This window comes from Peromyscus eremicus, chromosome 6 (genome assembly GCF_949786415.1).
Source record: "Peromyscus eremicus chromosome 6, PerEre_H2_v1, whole genome shotgun sequence".
Lineage (NCBI taxonomy): Eukaryota > Metazoa > Chordata > Mammalia > Rodentia > Cricetidae > Peromyscus > Peromyscus eremicus.
In genome coordinates this window covers 6,544,341-6,555,958 of record NC_081421.1, presented here as the reverse complement: position 1 = coordinate 6,555,958, position 11,618 = coordinate 6,544,341, and the positions used below count along the sequence as shown (strand labels likewise).

At 37.9% G+C, this 11,618-nt stretch overlaps 1 non-coding gene across 1 annotated transcript; it reads left to right on the top strand.

Annotated features, from left to right (window-relative positions):
* The first annotated feature begins 9,605 nt into the window (after nt 1-9,605).
* On the top strand, nt 9,606-9,709 carry LOC131913890 (U6 spliceosomal RNA). The gene has a single exon (XR_009379969.1). It is a non-coding gene; the product is annotated as a U6 spliceosomal RNA (small nuclear RNA).
* The last annotated feature ends 1,909 nt before the right edge of the window (nt 9,710-11,618 follow it).

Genomic DNA, 11,618 nt, shown 5'->3' with positions numbered 1-11,618 from the left:
TATCTTTGATAGTATCTTACTTGTACACTGTGATCGCACTGGCATCCCCACCCTCTCCCATAACTCTTCCACACCCACCAACCATCTCTTTTCCCCAGCTAGTCTCTCTCCTTCTTCCATTCCCTCCTACCTTTGTATTAGGATCCCGTATGGACAGTCATCGCTGTGGTGTGTTCATGATTTCTGTAGACATGCTGCATTCAGAAGACAGTGTTTTATCTCTATCCTTCCCATCCTTCAACTCCCACAGTCTTTCACTTTCTTCTGTAACGTTCTATTAGATGTGACATAGTTGACACTCTGGTGCATAGCACTGTTATGATGCTCATACTTTGACTAGTTTAGAGTTTCTCATTTGACTTCTGTCTCTTGTGAGACCGGCAGTAGTCTGTGAATATAAGTATAAATATTCAGAAAATTGCATAACATTAAGTACATTTGGAAAAACAAACATCAACAATAGAGTCCTACATAAAGTCTGTGACATCCTTAGCCACAAGCTTTTGCCCAGTTCTACAGTCTCATGGGACAGTCCTTAAATTAATTCAGAAAATGGCTGTCATCCCAGAATGCCCATGCACCTATTTCAGCAGAAGACATATCTTGTGAAGTGGGTAGGGTCTACAGCGGTGTGTGATCATTGATAATTTTTCCTCCCTCAACAGCCTTCACAGTACCTTGTAGCACTGTGAACACTACTGTCAGTGAGGAAGCTTCCATCCATTTCAGCTTGATTTCTCTGAGTTCTGTATCCAGATATCTTCAGCAATCGTGTCTCACTGTCTAGTTCTGATTGACAACAAAGAGCAATGATGACATCATCTATTTTGTGGGAAATCCCTGGGGGTTCATAGGATGTTATCCCACATTTGGCACTGGAATTCATGTTTGAAAACACACAAATTCTAGGAGTAGTATTAGCACAATGCAGAGCATCTCCAGGATGTACGGCATGCTTTGTTATTGTGTAGCCTCCTCCGTTAGGCACAATATACTTTCGGATTCATTCATGCTAGGTATATATCAATACTTCATTCCTATTACTTCTAGATAGTATTTCATTTTTCACATATTCCTAAAATATATCAATAGATCCATGTGTAGAAGAACTTCTTCATAGTTGTTTAAAGTTAAGCAAATATAAACTAATGTTGAATATAAAATTGCTTGGTACATTCATATTCAAATGTTTTCTTAGGATATGTGATTTCCTTTTTCTGTATAAGTATGTAGGAGATCAAAGCTTGAATAATGTTTTTGTTTACAGTTTTTTTTTATAAATTGAAATTATTTCTTTAAAATATTGTTCCAGTTTATATTCCTGAACCTAGTTTATGCTCTTATAGCCTCACATTTCATACACATCTGAGACATTAGCTGCTGTAATTAGAAGCCAGTGCTATGCCACTGCAGTTTGATTTTTCATTTCATTAATGATCGGTGATGATGAGCCTTTTAAAGCAGGTATATTTATCATTGGCTTAGCCTGACAGTTCCTGGCCTGCTGTAAGCATAGCATTCCTGAGAAAAGGGTTGCTTGCCAGTGACACTGAGGTCAAGGAGAAAGGACACAGAGCTTTCCTTTTCTTTCCTTCAGGCTGTGAAAAGTCATAGCTGGTGGTCAATGCAAGCTTTAAATATGTCATTGCCCTAAAATCACAATTTCTCTAGATATTGCTACCAAAACTATATATCTAATATTATGGATTTATAATCCCATGGCACAAAGAATGAGACTGCAAATATTAATTTGTTTTGTAAAATATGCAGAGAAATTATTATAAACATACATAAGAACGTAAAAAAAATATTCACTTCTTTAAAATATGGGAAGCACCATCAGGCATGGGCCTCAGGTTGGAACAGTCATTGGTTTCCACCTGAAGAGGCTGGATAGCCCAGAGAACTAGGACAGAGACAAACACAATTGACAAAAAAAAAAAAAAATCAATGGAATGATTCCTGATTATACTTATGGATGGGATCCTTGTCCAGTCGTCATCAGAGAGGCTTTATCCAATAACTGATGAGAACAGATGAACAGTACCACAGCCAAAAGTTAGGGGGAGCTTGGGAACCCCGCAAAACAAGAGGAGGAAGGACTGTAGGAGCCACAGGAGTTGAGGTCACCATGAGAATAAGGCCCACAAAAGTAGTTAAGCAAGGCTCATAGGGGGACACAGAGACTGAAATGACAATCCGGGAGTCAGCTCAGCTATGAGCTAGGTCCTCTGCATATGTGTTATGGTTGTACAACCTGGTGTTCTTATGGTATTCCTAACAGTGGGAATGGGGGTGTCTCTGCCTCTTTTGCCTGCTCTTAGACCTTTTCCTCCTACCAGGTTTCCTCATCCAGTCTTGATATGAGATTATGTGCTAGGCTTTATTGTAACTTACCATGCAGTGTTCAGGTGACATACCCTGGGCTGCCTGCTCTTTTCTGAAGGGAAAAGGAGGAGTGGATCTGGGGATGAGGAAAAGCAGGGGAAGGGACTGAGAGAAGTGGAGGGCTGAGAAACTGTGGTTGGGATGTAATATATGAGAGAAGAAGAAATTTTTAAATTGTGGGAAACAGGAATAATAGGAATTTGAACTGTAACTATTTCATAGTTTCAATTTTAAATCAGGCAAGTGTACATTTTGTTGAAGATAATCCTAAATAGACAGGCATGAGGCACACCTGCATCCATCTCAGAATTCCTCTGTGAACTTCCCCCTGCTGGTGGGATCCCAGAGCATCGCACTGAAACTCCAGATAGGAGGCACATTTCAATACATTGATTAAAATCAGCTTTCCTAATTAATTAATTTTAACATCAATTGTTGTTTTCTGTGTCTGAATACCTAAATCATTAAAAAAAATGAAAAGGTATTATCTTTTTAGACTTCTATAAGATTTCTTGTACCTCATTATCTCTAAACATGTTCACATTTATCTTCAAATAGCCATTTACTGCAGTAATTAAAATAACATGGAAATGTTTCTGCTAATTAGAAAGAATGGACTAAGATGTCATCTCTCATTTTAGACCCGGACATTACACCAATAAATGACATTTCTTTATTGGACCTGATCATAAACAGGTTTTTAAAAATTACTTCCATACTTGTATAAATATTTTAAATAATGGAATGATTAGCTCAAATCTGTATTTAATTTTGCAACTGTTTAAAAGGGACTTCTCCTTTCAGTTCTACACACATGGATTAACAAAAGTTATCTAATGCCTGTTTGACTAATGAAAGAGAAGTCGTGAATCAAACTACACTGACTTCTCAGTTCACTTGCTCACAGGCGCACTCATTTGTAAAATCTAATGAAAGTGTTGAAAGGAAAGAGACAAAGAGAAGCTGCAAGAGACGTGTGGGGAAAACCTGAATTAAAGTTGAAACAATAATATAACAAAGAGTTTTAAGAAAGCACATGTTTTCTGCCAGAAAACTTCATACCAACTAATTTTACTGAATTCTGTGCTTATTATTTCATAAAATTAGGTTCAGGGATGAAAGAACTTGATGGAATGTGTTGAAGAAACAATGCTTCATTCTTACTGAAAATTTGAAATAGTTACCTTGGGCTATGCCTCTCCATAGAAGCAGAATAATGCAGATCACACTTCATTAATTGAAAATGAAAACTGTAGAACAACCCACAGATCTAAAATCCACTCTGTGCTGAGAGGACAAAATGCAAGCAAGTTCTAACAGCTTCTGTCTCTTTCCCTAAATGACCTCTGTTCCCCCATTAAAATGCCTGCCAGAGACAGCTCATGGCTGCCAGGAATAGCGACTGCTTGCTCTAGCCAATACCAGACAATAGGCTCCTGACCTTTCTATCTTAGAGCATTTATGGAAAAAAGGCTCACAATTATGAATCTTTCTTTTGTCCCTTTGAGATGTATGGACATTTCCTACAACTCAGAAGTGTCTTTCTCAAGCACCTGAAAGCCATTGCTTTGAAATGCAATCAGCAGCAGATAAAAAGAAAGAAAGAAAGAAAGAAAGAAAGAAAGAAAGAAAGAAAGAAAGAAAGAAAGAAAGAAAGAAAGAAAGAAAGAGAAAAGGAAAGGAGGCCTTAGTGTTCCCGTCTCTGGGAACAGGACACAATCTGCATTTCCACAATGGCCAGACAGCAGTCACAGCTGGCCTTGCAGCAACTCTCCGACCATCTCTCTCTATTCTCTAACTGATTGGAGCCCAAGTCTCTGTTTGTGTCTTGCTCCTTCATTTTCCCTTCAAATACCCAATCACCTCACCACAGAACTCAGGAGTTTTCAGAAAATATCAATACCTACTGAATAAAATCTGTTTAAGCAGCCTAATATTCAGCTATACTTTTCTTCGCCAAAACAAAACCACTAGGCATTCACCTAGGAATACATGATTCACACCAGGCCCCATACTTGGCCTCACATAAAGCTGCCATAATTTACTTCATTAGGAATGTTCAGGGGCTTAAAAACAATAAGAAAATAAGCACACCATTGAACTATCTAATAATTTCATGGACTCACTGGTCACACTGATTGTTTATTTGAAAATTTGAGTCCGTCAAAACTTGAAAGACTACTAGTAAAAGGAATTTAGTCACTCATCAGTTCTGATAAATATCGGTAAGTTTAGCAATTTACATTCAATAAAATATATACAATAAAATTCTGTTCTTAGGTGCAGAATTTTTTTAATATACGGAGCTCTGATTGAAAATCTGAAATTGTAGATGCCACAGTCTTCTAATCTTTGATCACTACTAAACTTATGTGGGAATGCAACAGAATAATATTCACAAAATTTCAGAGTTATGAAAGCCAAAAACTATATCTCAGTTAAACCCTTTACAGAGCACATAGACCTATGTAACAATACACCCATTATAAAGAAATTCACTGTATACATCCCACATCTGGCTAATCTTAAAGCAGATCAAACACAGACTTTTCCTGACACATAATTTCTTACATAAGTGCCTCCTTCTCATATATATTATATTCAAGTCATTTAAAATGTAGACAATTTCATCATTTTAAGATATATACATTGTCCCCAGTATGAAAAGTCAATAATAATATAACCACCCCCACCTCATGGACTTCCATGTTTTATGTATTTTCACAAACACAGAAAAAAACATTACAGTGGTCTGTTTGTCTTTCCAGTATGGTCATTTACTTTCATAAAAATTCATAGTCAAGAAATAAACAATTTGAACATAAATCCTGGACCTTTATAATTTGAAATTTATTGCTGGTGATCTACCCAACATCTTGAATAATTTCACTTCCAATAATTAAAGAAAATGCCATAAAAATAAGTGTTATCCTCCATTTAGTGGTTATTATGACTAACAGTTAAAAGTTACAGCTTTTTATTGCTTATTTCCAATTTATTTTCACTACATTAATTGTCTCATTCCTATAACAACATACAAGACAGAGGAAACCTAAGGAATGAACGATGCGTTAGCCCATTGTTTGCCATGGCAGGGTGGTAAGGGCAGGAACAAAGGGCAAATGGTTACCTCGGGTCTGCAGTTAGGAATCAGAAGGCAACAGATGTGGGTACTCATTTTTACTTCCTTTTTACCTGTCAAGGACCACAGCCTGTAGGATGATGCTACCCACATTCAGGGTCTTCTATCCTAAATTAAATCCATCCAGAGGTGATTTTCAACATGGATTTCAAGTCAGTCAAGATGCAAATAAGAGTTATCCATCATTCTTACCCACCATTTTAGTGTTACTGGTTTTTGTCTTATTCTTGCCTAAGGAACTTTCACCTTTATAATTGTTAAATAATCCTATTCAAGTCATCATTAAATAACATTTTAGTATCTATCCATAGTTCTCTGTATATTTAAATGGTGATTAATACTAAAATTATTCAGATTAAAACACCATTAGCCGGGCGGTGGTGGCGCACGCCTTTAATCCCTGCACTCGGGAGGCAGAGCCAGGCGGATCTCTGTGAGTTCAAGGCCAGCCTGGACTACCAAGTGAGTTCCACGAAAGGCGCAAAGCTACACAGAGAAACCCTGTCTCGAAAAACCAAAAAGAAGTAGAGAAGAGACTGGTAGTTACCAGAGGCTGACACAGATGGAAAGATGATTGGGTTATGTTGGTCAAATATAAAATGTATTTTTCATTTTACATTTTTGAGAACTTCTCACATGAGTACTGTATTTATAATATTTCTACCCTTTCCTCTACCAATCCAGCTCCTGCTCTCTCCCATTCCCTGTCAAATTCATTATCTATTTTTAAATGATTATTGTCACATGTACAGACACACAAACACATACAGACACACAACAACACACAGCACCTCCCCCCACTCACATACACACACATGCTGTGATTGGATAACCTATAAGGGCCTCATTCTTGGACAAGACTGATTCCCCTTCTCTTAGCAATTCTTAATTCTTAAAAATCTTCATCTATGGGCAGGGTTGGGATTTCCTCCATCCATGATGGCATGTCAACTGTGTCATCATGGTAATATCAGTTTTAAGTAGGCATTGAGGAATTTCACGGGTGCAACAATTACAACAATTTAAAAATCTGCTATTCAACATGTTAATTATAGGTAATACAATCATATTTAAAAATTATATCATACTGAAAATAGAAAAACTAAAACATAGTTAATTATGCTGATTTTGGAGTAAGCATGTCTTTCCAGTTCTTACTGAGTTCTACCAGGTAGTATTACTGGTGAGAAATGATCAATCACATATATCTTTTTTCTTCTGTAATTAATTTCTTCCAAATGAAAAAATATATACATTTCTTATCTCTCCTCTTGGAATCATATCCTTGGGATGATATTGTATTCTTCATAGTATGTCCTTGGCAAGTGTCCTCAAATTTCTTACTGTTTCTGTGACATATTATTTCTTTTTCTTTGAGTTCTCAGCCAATCATTTCATCAGATCTTCCAAGCTGCAATTTTTGTGCCAGATACTGACAGCTCAGTTTTACTAATGTTTAAGTAAGCTTTTGGGATACAATTATCAAGATTTTATAATTCTAGTTAGTATATCCTGAGAATTAATGATACCATTTTGTGAAGGCTGCTTTCTGTCTGTTGGAGTGACTATTTCTTGTGAACAACTTGGTTTTTGGATTCTAGGGTGGTTCATTGGTTTCTTTTTTCTTTGTTTGAAACAACCTCAATCATATTAAACTACTGAAGTAGCTTAGGCATACAGTGAACAGAAGGAAGGCCTCTCTCTCTCTGGTTTGACAAGAAAATAAACAATCCCTTAGCTGTCAACTCCCTCCTGAGGCTGGGAAAAATTTCTCTTTGCTCTCAGCATCTCAGCAGACGCGTATTTTAGACCTCTCTCAGATTCTCAAATAGAAAATAACTTGACTTGGTTTGGCATCTTCTTTCCAGACTCAGAAATACCAAATAGGCTTCATTTGGGTCTATATGAGCAGGGATAGAAATCTGCCATCTCCCTGGATTTATGTGTAAGCTACAAACTCCTAAAATATTTGTGGATTTATTTTTTTATTGAAGATAATTTTATATACTATATTCTGATCACAGTCTCCCCGCTCTAACACCTCCCAGATACTCCTACCTTCCACCTACACCTTTTTTCCCTCATCAGAAAACAAGCAAACAAACAAACATACCAAAACTAAATAAACCAAAATTAATAATAAAACCAAATGTATGCATGTATGTATGTATATATGTATGTATGTATTTCATTTTGTTTTCAGTATCATGAGAGGTAGGAGTAGTAGAAGGCAGGAAAGAAAACAAAAGATGAGATAGTATTCATTTTCATTTTGTGCATTATACCATAATATAACTTTCATAATTGTTTAAACAATGTTTCTTTGTGAATCCCTGGCTGTCCTGGAACCTGCTCTGTAGATCAGGCTGGCCTCGAACTCAGAGATCCGCCTGCCTCAACCTCCAGAATGCTGGGATTAAGGACATGCAACACCACCTCCCAGAAAACTTCTGTAATTGTTTAAAAAGAATATTCCTATGTTGGGAAAGAATTTTAAGTTAGAAAGGGAAAGAAGCAATTACTTTGTTGCAAAATAGGGTGTGACTATTTTTTCCATTACTTTTGTTTTCTACCATTTGAATGACTTGTATTTATGAACGACTGCAGTCTACACTGGTAGGGAGATTCTGTTAATACAGAATGAGTTCTAGAAGTCTTACAAATAAGAGTTGTTGTCATGTGTACTAATGCAGCCATTCTTCTGTATCCATGGGTTTTATATCCATGAGTTGAACTAACCATGGATCCAAAATATTAAAAGCACTTTCATCTACACTGGACACACACAAATATTTTCTTCTTGACATTAATCCCCAGAATGCAGAAACATCTTTCATAGCATCGACACCATGATTTTATAAGGAATACAGACATGACTAAAGCAGGGGTATACAACTCATAGACCCAAGATCACATACAACCTACTTATGGCTCTGATTCAACAGAGAATTGTATACTTACTTAAAACATTATGATTTTTTGCATTGTTTTGTTACATGTTTACATAATTCCCAAGCACGAACTTTGTTGATGACAATGTTGTGTCACTGGAAATAAATGCAAGTGTTCTTTTCAGCCTGAGGGCTACAGGTCTGCCACCTCTGGAAATGTATATAGGAGAATATGCATGCACAGATTGAAGGGAAATTCTTTGTTATTACATATAAATAACTAGGTACTCTCACAAGGTCTTATAGAATTAATTCTTTTGATACTGAAAGATAATGCACATGGTTCTCATAAATATGAATACCATGAAACAACTCTTCCTTCAAGAAATACAGAGTTAAGTGAAATTCTGAAAACATGTGTGGAGTCCATGATGTATAGCTGTACTATATTCATGAAAATATTATTCTCAGTTATCTAAAAGATTCAGAAAATAAGTATCTACAGAAAGCCAGCCCCAGAATTTAAAATAAACCAGAGATGGAGTTTTTAGTTGGTTAATTACTGCAACTGAAATCAATGTATCTGAAAACAAACCCACAAATATGTAGGAGTATCCAGATTCCATATAAATCCAAGGAGATGGTAATGGCAGGAGTATTTGTAGCTCAATATAATAAGGGACACTAGTGGTTGAGAACTCAGCCATTTTCACTGTGTAATTACCAGACTTTCTTTGCTATATTTATTCTGTGAGTAAGAAAAAGTAATAGTGAGCACTGAAGAAATGGCCCAGTGGCTAAGAGCACTTACTGCTATTTCAGTGGACACAAGCTCTGTTCCCACTACCCATCTTATATAACTCACAGATGCCTATATAACTCAAACTCCAAAGCATCCAGTGTCCTCTTCTGGTCTCCGTGGGTACACATACATATGACATACAACATACAGGGATAATTTTAAGAAGAAAATAGCTGAGAGGAGCAGATATCAATGTGCAGTGCAGAGGCAGGACTGTTTGATATTGAAGCACACTGCTTCTTACCATTTTTTATCCATCACACCGCCATAGTTCACCAGGCACAGGAGAGGATGAGAAATTTACCTTATTTTTAGGAACATTGAGAGGAAGAAAACTCTCTGACTCCCGATAGTAAATTAAAATGAACAAATAAACACAAGGGTGCTCGCTTGGGCAGCACATATACTAAAACTGGAACAATACAGAGATTAGCACAGTCCCTGTGCATGGATGACATGTAAATTTGTAAAGTGTTCCATATTTTTTTCAGGGAGAGATGGGAACAGGAAGGATCAGATTAGAGAATGGAGCGAGGAGAGTGATGTTAAGACATGACTGGAAAAGGGGGGCATTTCAGGATGGGGTAGAAACCTAGTGGAAGGGAAACTCCCTTAAAGTTACAAGGGTGACCCCTGCTAAGACTCCTTACAGCAGGGGATACATAGCCAGAACTGGCAATCTCCAAATATGAGGCAAGACTTCCAGTGGAGGGGCTGAGACACCAGTCCAGCCACATAACCTTCGATGTACAATTTGTCCTGTCTACAAGACGTGCTGAGGTAAAGGTGGCTCAGAAATTGTGGGAGTGGCCAACTAAAGAGTGGGCCAGCCTAAGTCTCATGCCATGATGGGGAACACACCCCTGACAGGACCTGGAGTGCCGGGACCTAGAGGCTGGATGTCCCAGAGATCTAGGATAGAAACAAACACGACTTGCAACAAAACAAAACAAAAAAGTTGACAATGTAGTGATATTCTGTTATACTCATAGATTGGTGCCTAGCCCAATTGTCATCAGAGAGGCTTCATCCAGTAACTGATGGAAATAGATGCAGGGACCCACAGCCAAACTTTAGGCTGAGCTCTGAGAATCCAGATGAAGACAGGGAGGAAGGATTGTAGGAGCCACAGGGGTCAAGGACACCACAAGAAAACCCACAGAAGCAACTCATCTGAGCTCATAGGAGCCCACAGAGACTGAACTGGCAACCAGAGGCCTGCATGGGACTGACCTAGGCACTCTGCACATATGTTACAGTTGTGTAGCTTGGTGTTCATGTGGGACTCCTAACAATGGAAGCAGAGGCTGTCTCTGTCTCTTTTGCAGGGTTTTGAGACCCTATTCCTCCTACTGAGTTGCATTGTCCATCCTCAATAGGAGGGGAGGTACCTTGATTTACTGAAACTTGATATGCCACATTTTGGTGGTAGCCATGGGACGCATGCCCTTTTCTGAATAGAAATGAAGAAGTAGATGAAGGGATGGTGGAGAGGATGGGGAGAGAGGTGAAGAATAGAAGTGGGGGTGGACCTGGGATGAGAGGAAGGAGGGGAAACTATGGTCATGATGTAAATAATAATAATATTAAAAATAAATAAAGATTACCAATTCCAATGAATAATTGTTTTTCTTTAACCTGCCATATTAACCACAAAGATCCAAAATGCCAAACATAGTACATCTTTTCATAATTAATGACATTTTTAATGGCAATATTATTCTAACATTACATGGGGAGAAATAATACTTATAGAAATTGAAGTGTGAAGGATGTATAAATATCCCCTGTTGCCGTGCAGTTGTAACAGTACTCTTTGATTTTTCTCAATGAAGGTTGTCCTTGCACACAGGTCTTGTTGGAATGTCAGTTAGCCACAGACTTTTCTTTTTTCTTTTTTTTTTTGTTTTTTGTTTTTTGGTTTTTCGAGACAGGGTTTCTCTGTGTAGCTTTGCGCCTCTCCTGGAACTCACTTGGTAGCCCAGGCTGGCCTCGAACTCACAGAGATTCGCCTGGCTCTGCCTCCCGAGTGCTGGGATTAAAAGCGTGCGCCACCACTGCCCGGCAACCACAGACTTTTCAAAGTGCTTTGCCAAACTCATATTAGGTATGTGCACCAGCCGTTCCCTACAGGCCACCCTGTAACATTAAAATTGTACATCAAGTGATACAAGCAAAGGAGAAGCTGGCCACTCCAACTGCTTACTTGTCATGATAGTTCCCGGAATGAACCTCACTGATGTTGAAGCCTGACTTGGCTTTCCTCGTACAATAAGTCTACCATCTTTGTGTGATTTATAGAAAAGAGAGCTCTCCATTGGCACACATCAATCACTTCCTCTTGCTGAATTTTGCTTAAATGAATTTTATGTAGGAAATCGTGTTCATATCTAAA